This window comes from Hibiscus syriacus, unplaced genomic scaffold, assembly GCF_006381635.1.
Source record: "Hibiscus syriacus cultivar Baekdansim isolate YM2019G1 unplaced genomic scaffold, ASM638163v2 tig00110418_pilon, whole genome shotgun sequence".
Taxonomy (NCBI): domain Eukaryota; kingdom Viridiplantae; phylum Streptophyta; class Magnoliopsida; order Malvales; family Malvaceae; genus Hibiscus; species Hibiscus syriacus.
The window spans coordinates 326,702-349,609 of NW_024062730.1; the positions used below are offsets into that span (position 1 = coordinate 326,702).

At 36.3% G+C, this 22,908-nt stretch overlaps 2 pseudogenes; one reads left to right on the forward strand and one right to left on the reverse strand.

Annotated features, from left to right (window-relative positions):
• Window positions 1-1,085: 1,085 nt before the first annotated feature.
• Window positions 1,086-4,558, forward strand: LOC120124338 (annotated as a pseudogene).
• Window positions 4,559-5,058: 500 nt separating this feature from the next.
• LOC120124400 lies at window positions 5,059-8,526 on the reverse strand (annotated as a pseudogene).
• Window positions 8,527-22,908: the final 14,382 nt, after the last annotated feature.

Genomic DNA, 22,908 nt, shown 5'->3' on the forward strand with positions numbered 1-22,908 from the left:
TTGTAATCATTTTTTTATTATTTTCGAATGTAACCTTGTACTGGGTATATAAACCCACAATATCTTGTAAAAAACAGGAGAAACCCATATTTCGAAGGAACAATAATCGAAATCAGAGATATTTTTTAGCATTTCGAAAGGTATCCTTTTTTTTCGTTTTGGTTTCGTGTGTGTGTCGTTTCAAAACCAAAATAAAGAGGGGGTTCGGGTTTACCTTGTTGAGTCTTCATCACCGGAAAGATGGGGGGTCGCCGGAGATAGTGAAGCCGAAGCATCAAGAAGGTTTTTGAGGCTTTTAGAGTCTCGACCTTGCGATTTTGACCCCAGATCGGCGTTCAGGAGAGTGGAGCGACGGTTTATATAATCTGCACTAATTATGCATAAAGTTAGCTGTTAACATCACACAATATTCCAAAACTATGATATGGTGCTGGAAGAAATATTATTTATTTATTTTTCATTAATCTAAAATAAATATAAGATAATATCTATTAAAAGATTTTACACTTGTTCAAGAAATATTATTTATGAACAAAATTTTCATAAATAAAATAATTTGATTTTTTAAATAAAACTTTAAGTTTAAATTTATAAATAAAAAATAAATGAGAAGAATTTTTTATGAACTTAAATTTTTAATTCTACTCTAGATATAGGATTATCATATAGTAGATGTATGGAAAATATATATATAAAAAAAAAAGATGATAGGTATAATATAATATAAAAAAATAAGAACGTACGGCACTGGATCCCAATTCTACTACAAGCTAGCCAATAATTTTTACTAAAACAAAAACAAGGGGAACTTTCAGTCACCTTCTGAGCAGGCAAGTTGGGAGTTTGGGAGTCGAGTTCTTTCACCTAATATAAAACCAACTAATGTTATAATGATGTTAAGATTAAACAAATGAAGTGAGGTTTGATGTTCATTTTTAGGGTTTAAACCAAGTCTTACACGGGCATGTTGAACTATTTTCATGCTGGACGCTTTATATACGAAAATAAATTATCAATAGAAATTATAAAGAAAATAATCTGAAATTTTCATACCGTTCCTTATTGCATTATGTACGGTTTTGCAGCTTACGAAAGAAAATCCGTGTGGGCCGATTCCGTGTCCGGTGAAGGTGGACGAAGAACAAGCGGTGACGGAGGAGGCCGTAATGGTTACGCTGAGAAGGGCTATCAGTTTCTATTCTTCTCTTCAAGCTCTTGATGGTCACCGGCCTGCTGAAAATGCTGGCCCTCTGTTCTTCCTTCCTCCTTTGGTAAACTTCCACCCTACATGTCATTTGCAAAAGTATATAACTTCCATTTACATGATATATATTATTATAATGTAGGTAATGGCGCTCTATGTTACTGGGGGGACTTAATGCTATATTATCTCCTGAACATCAAAAGGAAATCATTCGATATATCTATAATCACCAGGTACAAGATCGAAATCAAATAAAAAAGACCGCACACGCCAGTTGTTTCCATGATACCAAGCACGAAACCCTTTCTTCTTTGCAGAATGAAGATGGAGGTTGGGGACAACATATCGAGGGTCACAGTACGATGTTCGGAACAGCATTGAGCTACATTACCTTGAGGTTGCTGGGGGAAGGGCCCGAAGACGGCGAGGAAATGGCCGTTGCTCGAGGTCGGAAGTGGATTCTTGACCATGGTGGTCTGGTCGGGATTCCATCATGGGGAAAGTTGTGGGTCACGGTATGTATATATGTATTATGTGTCACAAGTTAATAGATTCTAAATGCATAGTTAAACATTGTAGTCGAAAGTAGTTTTATATATGTGTTGAACACAGGTATTTGGACTGTACGAGTGGGATGGTTGCAACCCTATGCCACCGGAATTCTGGCTTCTACCTAACATCTTGTCGGTTCATCCCGGGAAAATGTTATGCTACTGTCGATTATTTTACATGCCGATGTCGTACTTATATGGGAAGAGATTTGTGGGTGCCATCACTGATTTGATTAAACAACTAAGACAAGAGCTGTGTAATCAACCTTACCATGAAATCAACTGGAATGCAGCTCGAAACAGCGTCGCCAAGGTGCTTGCGTTATTGTTACCGAGATCGATCCACGTGTATGTAGCTAAAAACTAACGTCTAATCATGGTTCTGTTTCAGGAGGATCTTTACTACCCGCATCCTCTTATTCAGGATCTAACATGGGGTGTTCTCTACCATGTTGCCGAGCCGATACTATCACGGTGGCCGTTCACTAAGCTAAGGGAGAGGGCGCTGAAAGTTGCGATTCGGCATGTTCATTATGAAGATGAGAACAGTAGGTACCTCTGCATTGGATGTGTAGAGAAGGTATTGTGTCTAATAGCCTGTTGGGTTGAAGATCCTAACTCCGAAGCGTATAAGCGTCACTTAGCAAGATTTCCGGATTACTTTTGGATGGAAGAAGATGGCTTGAAAATGCAGGCTATAGATCAACCCCATGTTTTAATATCAATGGCAAGAAACTGGGATAATTTGTTGATAATATTTACATTATGAAATGCAGACTTTTGGTTCACAAATGTGGGATGCAGCGTTGGCTATTCAGGCGATCTTGTCGAGTAATCTAAGTGAATACTATGGACCAACTCTTCGTAAGGCTCACGATTTCATAAAAGCTTCACAGGTTAACTCTCTAGTTGCTAATATTGTTCTGCATCAGTACCAGTGGTCATCTGAACCTTGAAATGTAGCTTACTAAATGATATTTATCCTGAAAAGGTACGAGAGAATCCATCCGGTGACTTCTCCGCTATGTACCGACACATATCAAAAGGTTCGTGGACATTCTATACACAAGAGCATGGCTGGCAAGTCTCTGATTGTACTTCAGAAGGGCTAAAGGTAATCCCCAAACTCCTTTATACAAGCAATTCCATGTTTTGACTTCCCCCCCAAAAAATATTATAAGTACTGCAATTTGTTTATGTGATACAGTGTGCGCTCTTGTTTTCACAAATGCCAACTGATCTCGTCGGAGAAAAAATGGAAACCGAGTGACTCTACGACGCTGTCAACGTTATACTTTCCTTGCAAGTAAGAACCCTATGTTCCTGACGTCTTACTTAAGACACAAGTCATGAGAAGAATTCCATTTCTTTAACTTCTAATGCAGAGCAACAATGGCGGTTTCCCGGCCTGGGAGCCTCAACGGGCTTATAGTTGGCTGGAGGTAATTCATTTGACATAGTTTACACCTTTAATTCCTCCACTTATCCGAAACGATCCCGTGTTTCTGACTTCCCTTGTTTCTTACGTAGAAATTCAATCCTACTGAGTTCTTTGAAGACACACTCATAGAAAGAGAGTAAGCATTCTCCAATGCAATTTATTTTAGCCCATAGTACTTGTACTTTACTTCAACATCCACTCTTTTTTAACTTTAGGTATGTAGAATGTACTTCTTCTGCAATCGAAGCCCTTGCACTCTTTCGGAAACTGCATCCCAACCACAGGAGAGTTGAGATCGATCATTGCATAGCGAGGGGGGTCAGTTCATTGAAGATACTCAAAATCCAGATGGTTCATGGTAGAGTATAACTTACATTCTCAATACGATTCGAGAAAGAACAATCATACATATACTATATGATAGCCTTATGAAACAGGTACGGTTGCTGAGGAATTTGCTACACTTATGGTACATGGTTTGCCGTTGAAGGGCTGGTAGCTTGTGGCAGAAACTACCACAATAGTCCTTCGATGTGCAAAGCTTGTGAGTTTTTATTGTCAAAGCAGCTTCCCAATGGTGGCTGGGGGGAGAGAGTTACCTCTCTAGCCAAAATAAGGTATGTTGCTTCGAATCTTTACATTTTTCTAAAGTAATCGTGTCGGACACTCTGTCTAACATACGAATATAACGATACTGTTATCCATTCGTACCGAATCGAAGTAACACGACATGAACAAACGCTATGAACAGCAAATACTTCAGTAATGAACTCCATTTTTACAGGTATATACCAACTTGAAGGGCAACCGTGCAAATTTGTTTCAAACAGCATGGGCGCTGTTATCCCTCATTGATGCTGGACAGGTTAGTCTAAAGTTCCCTGTAACTCTTTATTTTTTAGTACTCGTGTTCGACATGTAATTATCGGATATATACTTGTATTTAACACGAGTCGATTCGAATAATTTAAATCTTTACGAGCCAGTTCTTGAATATGTTACATTGTGTTTGTAGGTTAATGTGGATCCTACACCGATTCACCGTGGGATAAAGGTCTTGATTAATTCACAGATGGAAGATGGTGACTTTCCCCAGCAGGTAAAACTTTGAAAATACCTGATAGATATACACATAATTGTATTCGAAATTCGATTCCGAATTCGAGTAACATAGATATATTATTTACGACAGGAAATTACAGGAGTGTTTATGAGGAACTGCACGCTGCACTACTCGTCATTCCGAAACACTTTCCCCATACTGCACGCTTGGAGAATATCGTCGCCGGATTCTATTTGCATGAATCTGGTTCGTTCATCCTCACCAATACGACCAAAATACATGCGGTATTTCCAAAAAAGGAAAGGACAAATGCATGTTGCTTATTTATCATTTAAGTTTATGCCGATTATTTATAGCTTTGTCTTTGAAATTGTAAAATGTGAAAGTGTATATCCAAAATAGGCCCCAAAAATGAAAATTACACTGAAACGCTGATACAAAAGATCTTTTTCATGTAGAACCCGAAATAAATAAATATGGTGTTTGCTTTCAAGGTTCCCGTTTCCGGCTTCTGTTTCTCCTATTCTTTTCCGGTCTGTGCGAGTTTTGATTGGTTATCGATTTTTTGGAAGGAGTTAACGTTTTGGAGTAAATTAGATAACGAATTAAACTCCAAAGGATAAAATGCCCCAAAAAATACTTTAAGAGGACAACTCGATACGAAATGTATAATTTAGAAAGCAATGATGCATTTAAACCCAACTTTAATCATGAAATAATAAAACATAATTTTTAACATTATATTTGATGTGATGATTAATATATTTTGAGCATATTTAATTGCAATGCTGATTCATGTTCAACGAATGCTCAAACCAGGTTTCGGTAAAGCTAGAGTGTACGCTAAAGGCAACGAGAGCAGTTTCTTACTCCTTCCAACATAGGCTCGTTTCGACAAGTTATTGTAATCGTTTTCCTCAATTGCATCCAAAATCTTCCTATACAATATCTACGAAGACCAAACCTGCAAACACATTTTCACAATGTTAGAACAATTCCTCTCAACTTTGTCCAATACTCAAGAAAACGATCGAGGTCGGGTTCGAGGCCATCGGCTGTCCTCGTGGAGCTGCGAAGCTCCCTCTTCAGTTAGATTGAAAAAGAACCTTGCCCTCACGATTTACTCCTTCATGAAATCTCTCCATGCATCGGTCACCTTCCTGGAGAACACATCTTTGTCGGATAATCCGAACTGTTCGGGGCTCCGACAAGATCAAAGACATGATCGAGACGAACACTTACTCTTCCCCAACATCTCGGAGAATGTTGGTCAACTGATTCCCAATGCCTATGTAGATGCTGCATTATATATCGTACAAGCCGAAACAGAGGATTCTGGTGCGATTCCCATAACCGGAACACTCATTAATCCCACAGTTCCGGCTACGTAGTAGCAGTAAAGGTAAAGCTCTTGGAAACTTTTGTAGCGTGATTTTCTTGTATCCATTCTCATTCCCTCAAATATGTCCCTGAAAGGCTGCACCAGATACAGATAAAACGGCATTCATTCCACGACGATCGATCGAATAAACAGATAACTCGATAAGTGTCCAATTATACCTTAATGTCTAAGGAAAAACTGAAAACGGTATTGGATAGAGCAGCATCTAGCGTATCGTATGGGCGGCCTTGGAAGATATCTTCCAGTCTCTCTTCCCACCTCTCGAGTACTGTCGAACTCATGTAGTCCGCATTCGGCCCGTCGACCAGTTCATCGGTCCTCCTGCACCAAACTGCAGCCACATATTTTACTCGCGAAAATAATGTCAAATTTCAACACACTAAATGATCTACAAAGCCAGCATGATCTTCATAATTACCGTAAATTGTCCATATCGCCTTCTGCCTCTCCTTTGTCATCAAAAAGGTGCCTGCATCATGATGGAAACTAATGCATTAATATTCAAAGCTTTTCCCATTAAAGAAGCAAAACCGATGATCAGTTGAAATGAGTTTGGTTCCTAGATAGAAAGTCTTGGCATATTCCGCGCAAATGGTCCTACACTTGTCGTGAGCCTCATCGATGAATGTAGGATCGAACCGTGGTCTCCGGGATTTATTTTGTTAGAATGTTATTCTTACTTTAGACCATTAGATTTGATACTGATAAGCGTTCGTAACTAAGAAAGATAGGTTGTGTTATGGTAATATCATTTTGTTAACGAATCATCTTTGTTATATGTATTTTATGTAAGTGTTGATGGTGTGATTATTCATAGCCGGGACAATGTCATTATTCATAGCCGTTTCTATTAATTAAAAAAGTTAACTGATAATACTAAAGTCTAGCTTTCACATTGTTATTTATAGCTTTAAAATATCTAAAGCCATTCACATTTAATAATTTATTTTTTATAAATAAAACTATTTATATAATGTTGTTTGTTTGTTTTAATGTATACTTTTTAATTAATAATAACCACTAATTTTATTAAATAAAAAATACTTCAAATTACAGTAAAATCTACACAAATAAGAGTAAATTAAATACATAAATTGGATATTTCTCCTAAAATAATAGAAGTTCACAAACGGTCCACTTAAGAATAAAATGGACCGTAAAAAAAGTGTTAAAAAATGCTATGAAGCAGAAAAAATCATGTACCATTTTTATATGAAAATTAGAACTAATTAAACATAAAATAACATAATTTAGATTATTATAAAAGTTAGAAATCAATTGATAAGTGGCCGGTCCAAGGTTGATGCTGTCACCAACGGTGAAATATATATTTTTATAAATAAAGTTATAAAATTATAATAATAACTTAATTTTAATTTAGATAATTAGGTAAAAAGATGAAATACTTGTAGGATATAGCATTTGGAAGACTGATTTTGAAATATTGTTAATGTTCACTATTTAGTCTCATTATTGTTTATTTTTTTGGTCACTGATACTCTTATTTTCATTGAAATTTTTTAGGGTAAATTACATGTTTAGTACCTAAATTATCGCTTTTGGTTCATTTTAGTATTTAAACTTTTAACTTTTTTAAAATCATACCTAAAGTTTAATTTTTGTTTCATTTTAATATCTCGTTCAAAATGAGCATGCATGAGTAACGGACACTCGTTGGCTTCTACACGAAAAGAACCAAACTGCCGACAAATTAACCAAGACAGCTCCACCGCATCACTTCTAGTTGATCCACCACACTCCAATAAAAACAATCACTGCAATAAAAACAAGAGCACAAATTTGGACCGTATTACGAAGGTTCAACAATCACTAGATCACAAATTTGGAAGATTGCGGCCTCCTGTCTCGTATACATTCTTTTTTGTTTTAATAATCTGAGCCTCCAGATTTGTGAAATTGCTTGGAAGCTCTAAATGACTTCTACAATGGTGACAATGGCAGGATTGAGCTTTTTGGGGCCTCTTGAACATGCAGATTTGGAAGGTTCCGACCTATTTGTTGGGTACTTCTATTTTCTTTTTCTTAAAGTAATGATGAGTAAATGAAAATTATCACAAAAACGCATAGATTTATAAGGAAAAGTTTTTAGAAAATCATTGATAACAAGAAAAAAAATTATTATAATCGTAAACTATAAGTGAATAATGTGAGAATGTATAGTAAATTTTAGTATCTTAGTCGATAATTTTATTATAATCGATCGATAATAAACTATAAGACAGCTCCACCGCATCACTTCTAGTTGATGATCCACCACACTCCACCTGCAGTATCTTAACCAGAAACGTATCTATTAACCAACATCATAACTGTTAGATTTATAACCTAATTTTTTAGGTTCATTTTAATTCAAATATATATATTGTGACACCCCAATTTTAAATGAGAATTTAAAACATTTTTTTATTTCTATTAAAGGACTAAATTGATAATTTTTGGAAATTTATGGGTTAAAGTGTGAATTATAAGAAGTTTAGGGACCATAACCCGAATTTATCCATTTTTATACTCAGTGAAAATTTAAACCCCACTGAGCAATCAGGTTTTCCCCCAAAAATTTACCTGAATCCCTAAACCCCCAAATTACCTTCTCTCGTCAGTCCTTTATCGCCCAAAATTTGCTGTCGTCCGGCCACCCCAGATCAAGCCATCGCCACCAATAGATTCACCGTCGAACGGTGATCATAATCCGATCCCTAGCCCATCGTGAATCGTCGTCGTTCACCGTGGAGGAGCCAAGAAAAGCTTGTCGAAAAACCCCCGTCGCCGAGTGAATCTTTGACGATTCCGGCTGCCTCCGACGTTGTCTTGCCTCACTGCCTGCACCATTGGATTCAACGTCATCGCTCGCTCAAAACCCGACCAGTTTTGTTCACCGTTGACGCGTCGTCGCCGATCGCCAGCGTGGGTAAGTTACCAATTGGTTTTTGGTAATTTGGATATGGTTTGATGGTGATATTGGATTAGTTTTGGGTGTAATTGAAGCCTTGGTTTTATTGGGAGTAATCGGCCGGAGAAAAGAGACCCTGTCACCGTCGCACGCACCGCCATGTGTCGACAAAGCGAGTGGCGGTCTCCGGCTGGTCCAGGAAATTTTTGGAACCAATCCAAGCAGGCCCAACCTGTCTGCCCGACTCGAACCGCTTTGACCCGACCCGTTGACTTTCTCTAGAGTTTACCGATCAGACCGTTGATTTTGACTAGTTTGACCGTTAACTTTGACCGAAAAAGTCAAAATTTTCGAAAAGCCATATTTTATATTTTTTGACTTCCTGAGCCCGAGTTTGAAGTCCGTTTTGCCAAATTCGAACCCGAAAGCCTCCGAATTGACCCGTAAACCCAAAATTTGCATATTTATTTAAGTGATTTAATTCAATTAATTTAACTGAATGGTCAAGGACTAATTATTGTTATCGTTATTTAAGGTACTCAAGGTTCTCCTGATCGTTTGACTGCTCGACCCGTTTCCTCCCGATCTATTCGTCCGCGAGAGCCAGTGAATACTCGTAAAGTTCTATAACTTTGTTAATTATTCAGTTTAGAAATTTATTCTGAATATGACCCTATTCTGATATGACTTAGGTTCTCGTACAATAGTGGAGGTAGTGAAGCCAGTGATCAGTAGTGTAATACCCCAAAAAGTTAGACAATGACCAAAATGTAAATTTTGAAAATTTGATGGTCAAAGTAGAAAATGGGGGGAAATTAGGGAATTAAGTGGTGATTTTCCCAAAAAGAATTTTCTTTCATAAATGGATTTATTTAGTGACCGAATTATAAATTTGGTAAAGTTTGGTGACCAAAGTATAAACTTTGAAACGTTCAGGGACTAAAATGTAATGTTGGAAAAATTAAAAATAGGTCACGAAAATAAGGAAATAAAAATATTATTTTCACATTTTTGAAATGTTGGAAAATAATATTTAAATGGTTTAATTCCATGTTTAACTTGAATTGTTTGATTAAAGTGACTAAATTGTAATTTTTGGAAATTGCAAGAGCAAAACGGTAAAGTGGAAAACTAATTTGTTCATCTTTTACTATTGAAAGATGAAAAGGCTGATATTTATCTTATTTGAAGATGATAAGGATATGTATCTTGGTTTTATGGTAATTATGAAGTTATATTAAGGGTATAATGGCATTTTCTCAAGTTAATGATTTAAATAATATTTTTAAAAGATGATAAGCATGATATGAATCTAAAATATCATGCTAAATGTTCATCTTCTTCAACATTTTCACGTCAGAAAGCTTGAAGGTAAGAAAATATTTTATTTTCAATTTTTAAGCTAATTCCTTTGGGATTCGGGTTATGTCGTGAAATAGGAAAGTGATCTACACGAAAAACGCTATCATTTGGTACCAATATTGCTTTCTAATTTTGCTGGATTTCAAAGATCCCAAATCTAAGGGTTTGTGTTCATATAAGGAATTATGAAATTGATGATTAATCTTGATGTTTTTGAGGTTGTAGATTCATATTCAAGCATGTATGATGATTAGAACATGTTTAATCTTTCTAAAACTCGTTCTTTAAGTTTTGGCAATGGATTTTTTGAGTAAGGAAAAATTATATATGGGTTGGAAATGATGATGGAAGTATTTTACAAGCTTTAGAAAATTTGGGAACTATTTTATAATTTTTGAAAATTTGGGGATCAATTCGACAACTTTAGAAATTGATGGGTTGTTGTGTAAGTGTTATGTAATTGATGTACTATGCTGGAATTTTTGGTACTAAGAATCTAAGTGATAAAATGGTGAAGGACCATTTTGTATAAATTAGAAAAGTTGTTTCCAATGTTAAAAATGAATTATTAAATGTTAAATACTTGGTAGAAAATGAGTTCCAAGTATATTATGGAGTTATTATGAGATGTGTTTATGTTAGTACAATACTAACATATGTATCATTATGAATTTGTGATTTATACAAATTGTGATTGATTTGTGATTGAAGCAAGTTAAGTATAAAGGGTTTATTGTGGACAATAGTGAGGCACATATTTTGAAAGTTATAAAGTGTCAAGGTGAGTGCAATACATGCATGAAATTATACATGGATGTTTTATACATCATCAGGAAGACTTGCGATAAGTCGACCTTATTTATATCAGCATGATATATGTTATTTTTATAACTTCGACATGACATTGAAATGTCATGGTATGAAATTAAAATGCATTGATGATGAAAAATGTGATATTTTACCATGAATGTTTTTCGGGTATGAAATGCCAAATGTTAAATTTGATAATATACTTTGCCATGGTTTGATTGAATAAAATAGACTATATGCCCAAGTAAGTCATTGAGGGACAGGGTATAGTTGGCATGCCATAGAGTATAGCAGCTGCAGGTTTATATTTCACTATAGTGTGTAAGGACACTAAAGTGTATATGGTGGGCACGACCTTATGTGTAATACATTTTGATGTATATGGTGGGCACGACCTTATGTGTAATATACTTTGGTGTATATGGTGGGCACGACCTTATGTGTAGCACTACGGTGCAAATATTACTCGAATACCCAGGGTCCTCAGGGTTATATATTGAGCTATTGTCTATGGTTTATAGATTTTTGGATAATAAATGGTAAGCATGAAAATAAGCTTATGAGCTTATAAAATAAATGGCAAGTGTATTGATATGAAATTTTATATTCAGTTATATTATTTTGATCATGGTAAAATATTGGATAAGCTATTAACATGATTTAATGGCATTTGTTTTGAAAATGAAATTCATGCATGAGTTGTATTGCATTGTTCTTGTTTTAATTGTCTCACTAAGTATATACTTAGCGTGTGATGATTTTCACGCGTAGGTAAAAAGCCAATAGTGGAATAAAGAGTTCAAGCTGATATCAAGCATCGAGGATAGTATATTAATATCAATAAGACATCCTAAGATGTAATGTAGACTTAATTAGTGGCATGTAATTATTAATGTTTTATTTGCTTTATTAAACAAAATTGGAAAACAAATGGAATTTTTATGAATTTATATGTATTTCCCACTGTTCACTATTCATAAAAAAATCTTTTGAATTAAATTTGTTATAATGAAACACAATTAATATGAAATAATATTGTATAATATCATTTACCAATTTAAGAAAATAAATTTTAAATTACTTTTGAATAGGAAATGGTTTTAAAACACTAGTGACATCTATAATCTGTATATGTATAATTATACGGGTTATGGGTGTTACAAGTAGAGTTCCCGGACTGATTCTTTTTGCGAGGTGTGTTCCTTATGTGCAATACAACTGATTTAAATATCTGTTTGAAATACCATGTACACATGATTGTTTTCTCTTATTTGAAATAATATGTTTGATCTGATTTAACTACTGTATAATTTACCTAATTTGAAGTCTGATTCTTGATTTACTGAAATTTAAAGCATGATTGTCTGACTTATGATTTCTGGTTACTATTTTACTGAATTGAATATATGTCTAAACTCTGATTTACTGTTACCATTAGTTACTATCTGAAAAATATTTTTTTTATTCGGGGTACTCTGGGACCTGGTATGAAGACTCTGCAGGTTCAGTCACTGTTGATAATTCCTTGGATAGGTTCAACACCAACTGGTAATTCCTTATGGACCTAAGACGACCCTTGGGTAGGCTTTGAGGCCCCGAGAAATTTCTTGGGTAGACTTTCAGGCCCCAAGGTACTTCCTTAGGTTATGCAGTTCTTGTGAACTGCATATGGTGTTCGGTTAGAGGGTGATTCTGAAATTTTAAATTAAAAACTCTACTGATATTTTAATACTGTGACATGAACTGATTTTAAAACCATAATTGTATGTTTTATTTCTGCTCTGTTGGAACACACTGAGCCCCTAGCTCATTTTTCAAATTATTTTACCCCTTTCAGATATTCTTGGATAGACACTCCGTACCAGGCACTTGGAGGATCGACACATTTAGTACAGATCATTTTGTTGTAATGTTTCCATATTTTGAACTGCTTTCAATTACGATGACAAGTGTCTTTATTTTAAAGTACTTATCTTTTTATGATGTTTACTATTTTTGGCTACCGATACTCGATTTATTGTGCTTCAGATTTATTACATGTTTTGTTTTACTTAGTCGCTTTTAGTTTTATATTTACAAGTTGGGTTTTTATCGTTATTTATTATACTTTTATAAATGTTATTTGTAATATGATTTTAAATTATCGAATAACGTTTTGGAAAAATGTTTTAAGAATTTTTAATGTAATCCGTTAGACTTAGTTGAAACGCATAGGCTGTGTCTAGGGGGTTACATTTTATTGGTATCAAAGCTTTTGGTTTTTAAACCTTGGACTTTGAATAGGTTCAAACCGAAAATATGGTTTTGAAATGTTTTACAAAATAAGTCACGAAGGCTATATCACCAAGTTTTTACGAGTTTAACTGTGTTCGGGACTCCAAGTGCCAATCTAACCCTAGGTTTTATATTTTGTAGTAAACTCGAGATCCACCAAGATGAATATTAGACGTGGTCATCGACCTGACCATTTATGAGGTCGAGAGACTAGATTTGCAGACTTGGTATATGAGATACGTGTAGATCCCCCTCCTCCGAAAGATGATCATGCTCCTATGATCCTGACATATCTGCCTCCTATCGCTGGTGTAGAAACTAATTTTCCAGCACCACATGTCTCCTCCCCGAAGACTCCTCCTGCAGCCAATTTTCACAACAACCAAAGAGCGTTAGAAGTCTATTTTGTATAGGATTCTAAAAATAGTATGCTTTTTCCATTATAAATACATGTAATCCATATCATTTGTAACACACGAATGGAGATACAAAATACAAGCAGAAATTACGAGCAATCTTAGAGCGAAATCAGAGTTTTGTTTCCTGCAAGTTTTCGAAGAGAAATACAAGGTAAATATAGTACATTTTTCGAGTTTACGTTTGCATGCTTATGTCTCGTTACATTTTTTATTCGAAAAACACCAAAGAAAACGATTTTTTGCCGATGAACAAGGGCATTTTTCGGGATCTATTTTTATAGATCTAGCCCCTGAGGCTTCTTTTCTTGAGAAAATACTTTGATTTTTGGAATGGGTGTGAAAAAGTGGTAATCTCACTCTTGGTCCCCTCGTTTATAAATGATTTAATTTCCACCCTGAAATCCGAATTCATCCTCAAAGTGCTCCAAAAATTGTCATTCGATTTTCTATTTTTACATTCTAGTCTGTTTTCTAGATTTGAATTTCAATTTTCTTCTTATTTTATTTAATATTACATTATAGTATATATTTGATATTACTCCTGTATATTATTATTATTTATTTCCTTTTGTTGTTATGTATATATATGTATCATTATTATTTTATTATTTACTTATTTTATTTATATGTTATATTATATATATATATATTACGTTATTTCTTAATATTTTTCTTTATATATTTTTTAGTTTACAAGCTAATATGTATGTATTTCCTTTTTTACCTTTTTTCCCTTCGTTTTTTTATTTATTTTATTTTTATTTTCTTTATCCATTGATTCATTTTTCCTATTTTATTTATTTATCTTATTCCATTGTCTTTATTTTTTTTTATATATTTCTTTTATTTTCATAATCTTCTTATCAACTGTGTTGTTTACTTTTCGTTCATATTTGTTAGTATTTATTTTTTTTGTTTATCTCTTCTTTATTTCATTTTCTTTATTTTCAATTTATCTTCATCGTTTTTGTTTTTCTAACACTTTTCTTGATTATTTAAGGGTTCGTTTTCCAAATCTTAGAGGTGAGTAATTTGGATCATCATTTTATCTTTTAATTTAACTTACAGTTTTCTTAATCAAAGACAACTGGAAATTACGTAGTACCGAAAGGGCAGTTCAAGGGTGCTAACCCTTCCTTGACTGTAACCGACTCCCGAATCCGACACATCTTTGGTAAGACGCAGATCAGGTAAGAAATAGGGTGTCCGATCAACCCATTTGCTTTAAAATAAATGATCGGTGGTGACTCCTAATCCATTTTCCTAAGTCGAAGCCCAATTCCGGGGCCCAACCGAAAGACGGTTGCGACAGCTTGGTGACTCCACTGGGGACACAGGTAAGTGAGTCAGGCTAAGGTAATTTCCAGTTGTCTTTTTAACGAAAAGGGTAAGTTTAAATTTTAAGGTAACATTTCGATCCTTATTACTTACCTTTGATTATATTTTTTCGAGTAAATAGTTGAACTGACTGTTTTCTAGTGATTTCAGCTTTCCAAACTTTTTCATTCAAGGCTCTAAACCCGAGCTCTGAACCCGTTTTAAGTGGGGGTGAAAGCGACACATTCGTGTGAATTTATTCACCGTATATGCCAAGCAAGTAGCCTTCGGGATTCATATACCTTATGTCTTCGTGTGAATTTATTCTCCGTATAGACATAAGGGAATGTGTCCTCTCGAGTTTAACTTAGTCCACACAAGCCTGTGATGGGTTTAGGACTAAGGGTCTGGTAAGCCCAAGGGGGCACCAGCAAGGAGAACTAGGGTACCATTTTTTAGAACCTAAACTAGGAGAATTTGAAGAAATAAAGCCTACTCCAAAACCACATTCCAAAACCTAAGACATTTCTTTCCTAACCATGTTTTTTTTCTCCTCTTATGTTTTTTTCTTGCCATTTATTTTTTTTATTTTGATTTATTTTTTATTTATTTCTGTTTATTTTTATTTTACTAAATATTTGCCTTTGTGTTTGTTTTTAAAGCATTTACATCATAACAAGAGGCCATTGATCCGTAAAAAGGTGTTTGTTACACAAAATAATCTGAATTAATGGATAAAGGTGTTGTAATACAAGAGATTAAAAACCCCGAGGTACGACTATGGTCCGAGAAGACTCAGAAGGAAAATGGAGATAGTCTTCAAGGAAGCTATGTGTCAGAGCTGGTTAGCTACGCCTCTATCAGCCTAAAGCAGAACGACGTGCAAGAGCTTCAGGACATCTGGGGCAGTTGAAAGAATGATCAGAAACAGAAGTTCAGCCAACGGTACGGTGACATTGCATTGTTGCTTCAAATCAAGACTGATGAGCCCTTGATCAGAGTATTGGTTCAGTTCTGGAACCCGGGATATAGTTGCTTCACTTTTAATCAGGAGGACATGGTGCCCACCATTGAAGAGTACACTACACTGTTGCACTGTGAAAATATCAGACTGGAGTGAGCTTATATTAAACACATCAAAAGTCAGACTTTCAAGAGTGCACTAGCCAAGGTTGCTGGGGTTGACGAAAGATGGGTAACAGACCGAGCTCGATGTAAAGGCAGTGGGGAAGGAATTGCCTGGCTTCATATCAAGCAACTGATGAAGGACCATCCCGATGAGTGGAAGGCAATAGACCTGTTTGCACTGGGACTGTATGGTCTGATTATATTCCCGAAGACTTTGGGGTACATTGACGCAGCCGTGGTGGAACTGTTTGAGCAACTTTCAAAACTAGTCAACCCAGCACCGACCATCTTAGCCGAGACCTTTCGGTCTCTCAACCATTGCCGAAGAGCTGGCGAAGGTAGATTCATTGGGTGTTCAGCTCCTTCAAGTATGGATTCACAACCACTTCTGGAAGACTAATGGGGTTGCCTACCGCCGATTTAGCACTACGTATTCACATTTGAGAGAGTTCATCACCATGAAATGGCATGAAGGCGCTTCAAAAGAGAATTGGATGAAAGTCTTCACTCATCTCCAAGATCAGGATATTACCTGGAGAGCCCCCTGGTTGTTCCTCAGTGACGTTCTTTTTCGATGTGGGGACTCCGACACTATGACCTTACTTGGACTTTGGGGTGAAGTTGGGTATGCTATGTTGTTAGCACTTAGACAGTATGTGGCACTTCAGTTTGTCCCATCAACATGCGGACTAGCCAGATCAGAGTTTGAGTATCACGGTGACAACTATAAGAAGATGATCAAGGAAGCAGTCGATTCATGGAAGAAAGTATTCCGGATGGATGTTGTAGCTGCCAGAAACATGCTTACTCCGGACTATGTGGAGTGGCGAAGATTGAGAAAAAATGACAATATCCCGGTGCCAGACTGTGAGGACACCCGAACCTTGGAAGAACATCTCGGGCCCATCTTTTCTGAACTTGAGATAGCCAAGACAGAGTTTGAAGCTGTGAATAACGAGCTGAAGCAGAGGGTAAAGGAGCTTGAAGCTGAGCGCTATCAGTGGAAGCTAGATGTCGACTCTCAGAAAGATCGAGCAGACAAACTTGAAAAAGAACAGAAAAAAGTCTGTTTTGAGCTCGAAGACTTGAGAAATGGGTATCAAGATAAAGTCAAGGATAACTCCAAGTTGAAAGTGGCTTCTGAATACTGGAAAGACGAAGCTCATAGCCTAAAAAGAAAGTTCGAAGGGCCTGATGAGAGAGCTTGGAAGGAACAGATGAAGACTGCCCAGAGGTGCTTAGCAGACATTCAGTATCAAAACCAATGCTTGAGAATCTAGATGGCTGATCTGGAGAAACAACATGAGAGAGATGGCAAAACAATAGCTGAGTTAGAAGCTATTGTAGATGGGTTCAAGAAGAAAGTGACCGAGCTTCAGATAGTGCTCTTCGACGGAGGTTTACAGTGGCGTTTCCGTTGGGAGCAAGCACAATAAAGGGTGAAGGCCAGAGACGCAGTCATCCGAGACTTCCTGGATCAAGTACAGAAGGCAGCTCGTCATCTACATGGCCTGGCAAGGGAAGCTGGAATGGTCCGACAAGGCAAAAAACCAGTGACAGATTAAGACAGAAGACTTGTCAACCTACTAGAAGCTGTTCGGGGTCTAGATGATTTAGTCCGAATGTACCTTTGATCGTTTTTATGTCTCTTACAAGATAAAACATTTTTGTCTAAGTAAATATTATTTATAATAATGGACACTTTTCTGGATCAATGCCTCGAACATTTCATGCATTCTTGCATTTTGCATTTTTGCCTTTTTGCATCTTCATATACATTTTTAAGCATTTTCACAAACATGAAATTAAGTCATGAAGGACTCGATGAAGTGGATTTACCCACATGGAAGCAAGATTGTAACATTAAAGAGCCTGATCAGCTGATGGTAGGACAAAGCCGGCCAGGATGATCTAAGAAAAGAATCCCCATATCCTAAGGACTACGATGTTAAAGTTGTTAGCTGTTACCATATAAGAAGCCCCAAACATTCCTCTAAAAACTATAAGGTGCTGAAGCACAAGATCCAAAACCTGATGGATTCATGGGCATAAACGGTCGAAGAAGGGGGCATGGCATATACTATTTGCACTTAGAGGATTGTTTTGTTTAAACACGTCTCTAATCTTTCATCATTTGCTTAATCTTTTAAAGGATTGAATTTACGCTACTTTCTAAGGTGGAGATTTTGAACAAATTCTAATCTTTAGTTCTTCGAATATTAAATGAATTAAGGATTCTTTTAATTCTTCAAGAATTATAGATTTTTGACATATGGCAAGGTTAGACCTTTCTTATCCTGTCTCAAACCCCAAGATAAAATACCTTGATTCTTTACCCAAAATAACTCATGGTCATTACCAAAAAGACCAAATTTTGACATTACATCCCTTTAAAATTCTTGAACATTACCTGTATCTTTTTGATATACCCACACCTTTCTTTGAGTCAATAAGATCACACCATTGTCTTTTTAGACTCAAAATTGACATTTTTACACCATTAAAGCCCACAGCATCGAGTTGTTCATTTCAACATGAGCATTCTTATAAGACATAACTTGGGTCATCTCGCAGGGAGCTTGAACATCAAGACATCTGGGGGGGAAAAGAAGAAGAATTCATCCAAAATAATTCTATCATGCATTAATTACAATATTTTCATGTAAATAGAATTAATCCTGAAAATCTATCCCCCTGGGGATACCTCTTTTGTGAGGACTTCCATGTATGAAATGATGAACGACTTTCTTTCTTTATCCCTTCACAACAGGAGAAAAAATATATCCCTTGTGTCCCCTTTTGAGCCTATAGTCTTTTTCTTCTGATTAAACCCTAACCAAGGATCACCCTCCACACTGGGGTCAAGGTGGAAGAAATCTACTCACATGAGTGAAGACATCAATCCAAAGGAAATACCAAAAGGTGGGCCAAATACCAAGTGCGAAGATTCAATCAAGAACAAAAAGAAAAGAAGTAAAAAAGAAAAAAACAAGAAAAAAAAGAAAGAAGCAAAAATCAAAAGGAAAAGGGACAAAAGCACATGCAAAGATTCCCTAAAGACAAATGGCACATCAAGCTTCAAATTATGAGATTGATCAAGCACAATCATTCTTGAATCACTGAATCACTTCACTCGAAGATCATAGAGCATCAGGAGAAAGAGACATTTTGAGCAAGACAAGATCGAGGGCATCAAAATGAATTGATCCTTGGTTCAATACCCTGAAACACTTATTTGGGCCTATTTATCCTTTTCTTTTATAACCATGAGCTCTGGCCTACATTACGTGCCTTAAAAGTCCCTTCTAATCATACATGGATTTCTAAACAGAAGATACTATCTTCAGATTTCATCATGCCCATCAGGATTAATTTGCAAAAGAACAATGTAATTAATGCATGGTAGAGAAAAATGACAAAGGGGGGTTCAAGATGTAAATCTTGAATAACGTCTTGAAACCAAAGGAGGGTTCGAGTTGAAAACCTGAAAAGGAGGCTCGAATATAAAAATTGTGCAACTGAGGCGATCACACAAATTCCTTGATAAGGCATCGCACAATCCGAGTGTGACAACGAAGGTTGGGAGTCAGAGAACACTTTCAGCAGAGAAACATGCAAGCTACCCCATCAATCCTTTGAGTATAAAATGCCAAACCTTTGACCAAACACGATAATCTGAGACTTTTTTATCCGTTCCTTACTTAACCATTTCCCAAAGATACCTTTGATCTTGACACTTGTCAAATAGCTATAATTTATTGAAGGATTAACATTGTAATTAATTCTTTGATATCCGATGAACTCAAGTTTTATGATTCGTCTCAATTGTAAAACCGTGAAAGTGACAATATTTTCAAAACTTTTGGTTAAACATTTTTCGAAACTCTTTTAATTGATATTTTCATAACTTTGAAAATAAAAGAGAAAGAAAAACATTTTTTTTTCAAACAAGACAGTCTCTCTATAGTGGATCTTGGTAAATGACATGTGAATCTTAGACACAAAGTTCGTGCTCAGAATCAATGCTGAAGCAAGAAATGAGGAATATTTGGGGTATCTTTGAAAATTCAACATCAAATATTAGGGCATTTTTGGATATTGGGGCATCTTTGGGGATTTCAACATCCTAATGCGAATTATCAGACATTCTGAAGGCATTTCCTCCACATGCAGGAACAAGCAGGCAAAAATGAGGCTCTATCCAAGATATAAATGACATTAATTCATGTTGCATGCATCTTAGACATACTTGAGAGCATCACATTTATCATTTTTAGCATACATAATTTTTACAGCTTTAGAGTCAAGTTTCAACTTCAATGCGAAAGATACCTGATTCAAAAGAGTTTGTAAAAATTGATAGTGGTTGCTTAACTCAGTAGCAAGGAGCTACACCTCAACTAATTTGATATATTAAAAGATCGACAGATCTTAGAATCAACTTCAGACGAGTTCAAGAGCTAATTCAGAGCCGATCCAGTTCGCATTTTCAAGTTGGATTTCAACTTCACGACGAAGGATATCCAATTCCTGGCTCAACCTCACGGCGAAGGGGCCACCCACGGTTTCAACTTCACGACGAAGGGAATTGTGCTCACCATTGTCTCTCTTGAGACAGTTTCCCTTGAAACAAACTTTGTCTCTCTTGAGACAGTTTCCCTTAAAAAAAACCTTTGAAATTGTTTCTCTTGAAACACAAAAACCTTTGAAACATAAACATTGAAAACATTTCCCTTGAAATGAATTTTGTCTCTCTTGAGAAAGTTTCCCTTGAAACAAAATCTTTGAATATGTTTTCCTTGGAACTAATTTCATCTCCCCGTGAGACAATTTCTTTTGGAACTAAGTTTTGTCTCTCTTGAGACAGTTTTTCTTAAAACAAAATTTTGTCTCCTTTGAGACCGTTTCCCATGAAACAACAGATATATTTGAGATCGTTTCCCTTGAAACGAATTATGTCTCTTTCGATACAATTTCTCTTGAAGCATCATCTGAACCGTTACACTCAGCTCAGGCACATACTTGGGATGATCGAAAGCATTTCTCAAATCAAAAAAATAGAATGTGCACATCAGATTTGAACATTTGAAGAATTCGAGATCAGGGATCATAACTTGAAGATTCCAGAACTAAGATTCCAGAAAAGTAGCCGGAGATCGAGATTTCTCTCCTGAGCCCAAAAATAACGTATGTTGCATATGCATTTTAGGCATACCTAAGAGCATTGCATCCATCTCATCACATATATGCATAACTTTTTTAGGTTTTAGCTATAGTCAATTTCAACTTCGCAGCGAAGGATATTGAGCTCAAAGCTACACAAATAACTCGATAGTATATTTCAACTTCGCGACGGAGGATATCTAACTTGGAGCCAAACTTCACAATACTTGGATTTCAACTTCACGACGAAGGATATTCAAGTCAAGGCTCAACTTCACGACGAAGGGGTCATCCACGATTTCAACTCCACGACGGAGGATATCGTTCCCACACATCCACGATTTCAACTCCACAACAGAGGATATCGCGCAACCCGAGACAACACAAGTTCAACTTCACAACGAAGGGAAGGCTGGTTGTCAACAAAGAACTTCCCAATTTCAGAGCCAATTTTAACTTCACAACGAAAGATATTGGACCCAAGACAACACAAGTTCAACTTCACAACGAAGGGACGCTGGTTGTCAACAAATAATTTTCCAATTTCAGAGTCAATTTCAACTTCACAGCGAAGGGCATTGGACTCGAGACAACACAAGTTCAACTTCACAACGAAGGGACAGCTGGTTGTCAACAAACAATTTCCCAATTTCAGAGCCAATTTCAACTTCATAGCGAAGGGCATTGGACTCGAGACAGCACAAGTTCAACTTCACAACGAAGGGACGACTGGTTGTCAACAAACAATTTCCCAATTTCAAAACCAATTTCAACTTCACAGCGAAGGATATTGGACTCGAGACAACACAAGTTCAACTTCACAACGAAGGTACGGTTGGATGTCAACAAACAATTTCCCAGTTCCAGAACTAATTTCAACTTCACGGCGGAGGATATTGGACTCGGAACAATACAACCTACTTGGATTTCAACTGCACGATGAAGAGTATCCAATTCCATACTCAACTTTACGACGAAGGAGTCACCAATAGTTTCAACTTCACAACAAAGGGAATCGTGCACACAAGCAACATCCATCTCTAGATTAGATTTCAACTTCACGACGAAGGATATCCAACTCAAAGAAGGAGCGTCTGTCAATACACTTTTCAGTTTCAGAGTCAATTTCAACTTTACAGCGAAGGATATTAGCCTCGAAACAACGCAACTTACATTGGATTTTAGCTTCACGACGAATGATATCCAAATCCAAGGCTCAACTTCACGACGAAGGGGCCATATTCGATTCCAACTTCACAAACAGATTGACCCAACTTCACGACGAATGAGTCATCTGTAACGCAGTAACACCGAAGTCTTCAGGACAAGTTTCACCTTCACGACAAAGTATCTTGATCCAAAAGACGATTCAAAGGCCACTCGCCAAAAGCTTTGAGTTCGATTTCAACTTCACGACGAAGGATATCGTGCTCAGAAGCTCCCAGTTCAACTCGACCTCACAATGAGGGAGTCATTCCATATTTCAGTTCAATTTGGCAAACCAATCAAATATTGGATTTTAACTCTGCGATAGAGGATATTCGATATGAATGAAAATTTGTGTATTTTATCTTTGCCCTATTTTTCGTTTCACGAAAAAAGGACAAAGAGGGGCAGCTGTAGACACTAATTTTCTAGCGCCACATGTCTCCTCCCCGAAGACTCCTCCTGCAGCCAATTTTCACAGCAACCAAAGAGCGTTAGAAGTCTATTTTGTATAGGATTCTAAAAATAGTCTGATTTTTCCATTATAAATACATGTAATCCATATCATTTGTAACACACGAATGGAGATACGAAATACAAGCAGAAATTACGAGCAATCTTAGAGCGAAATCAGAGTTTTTTTTTCTGCAAGTTTTT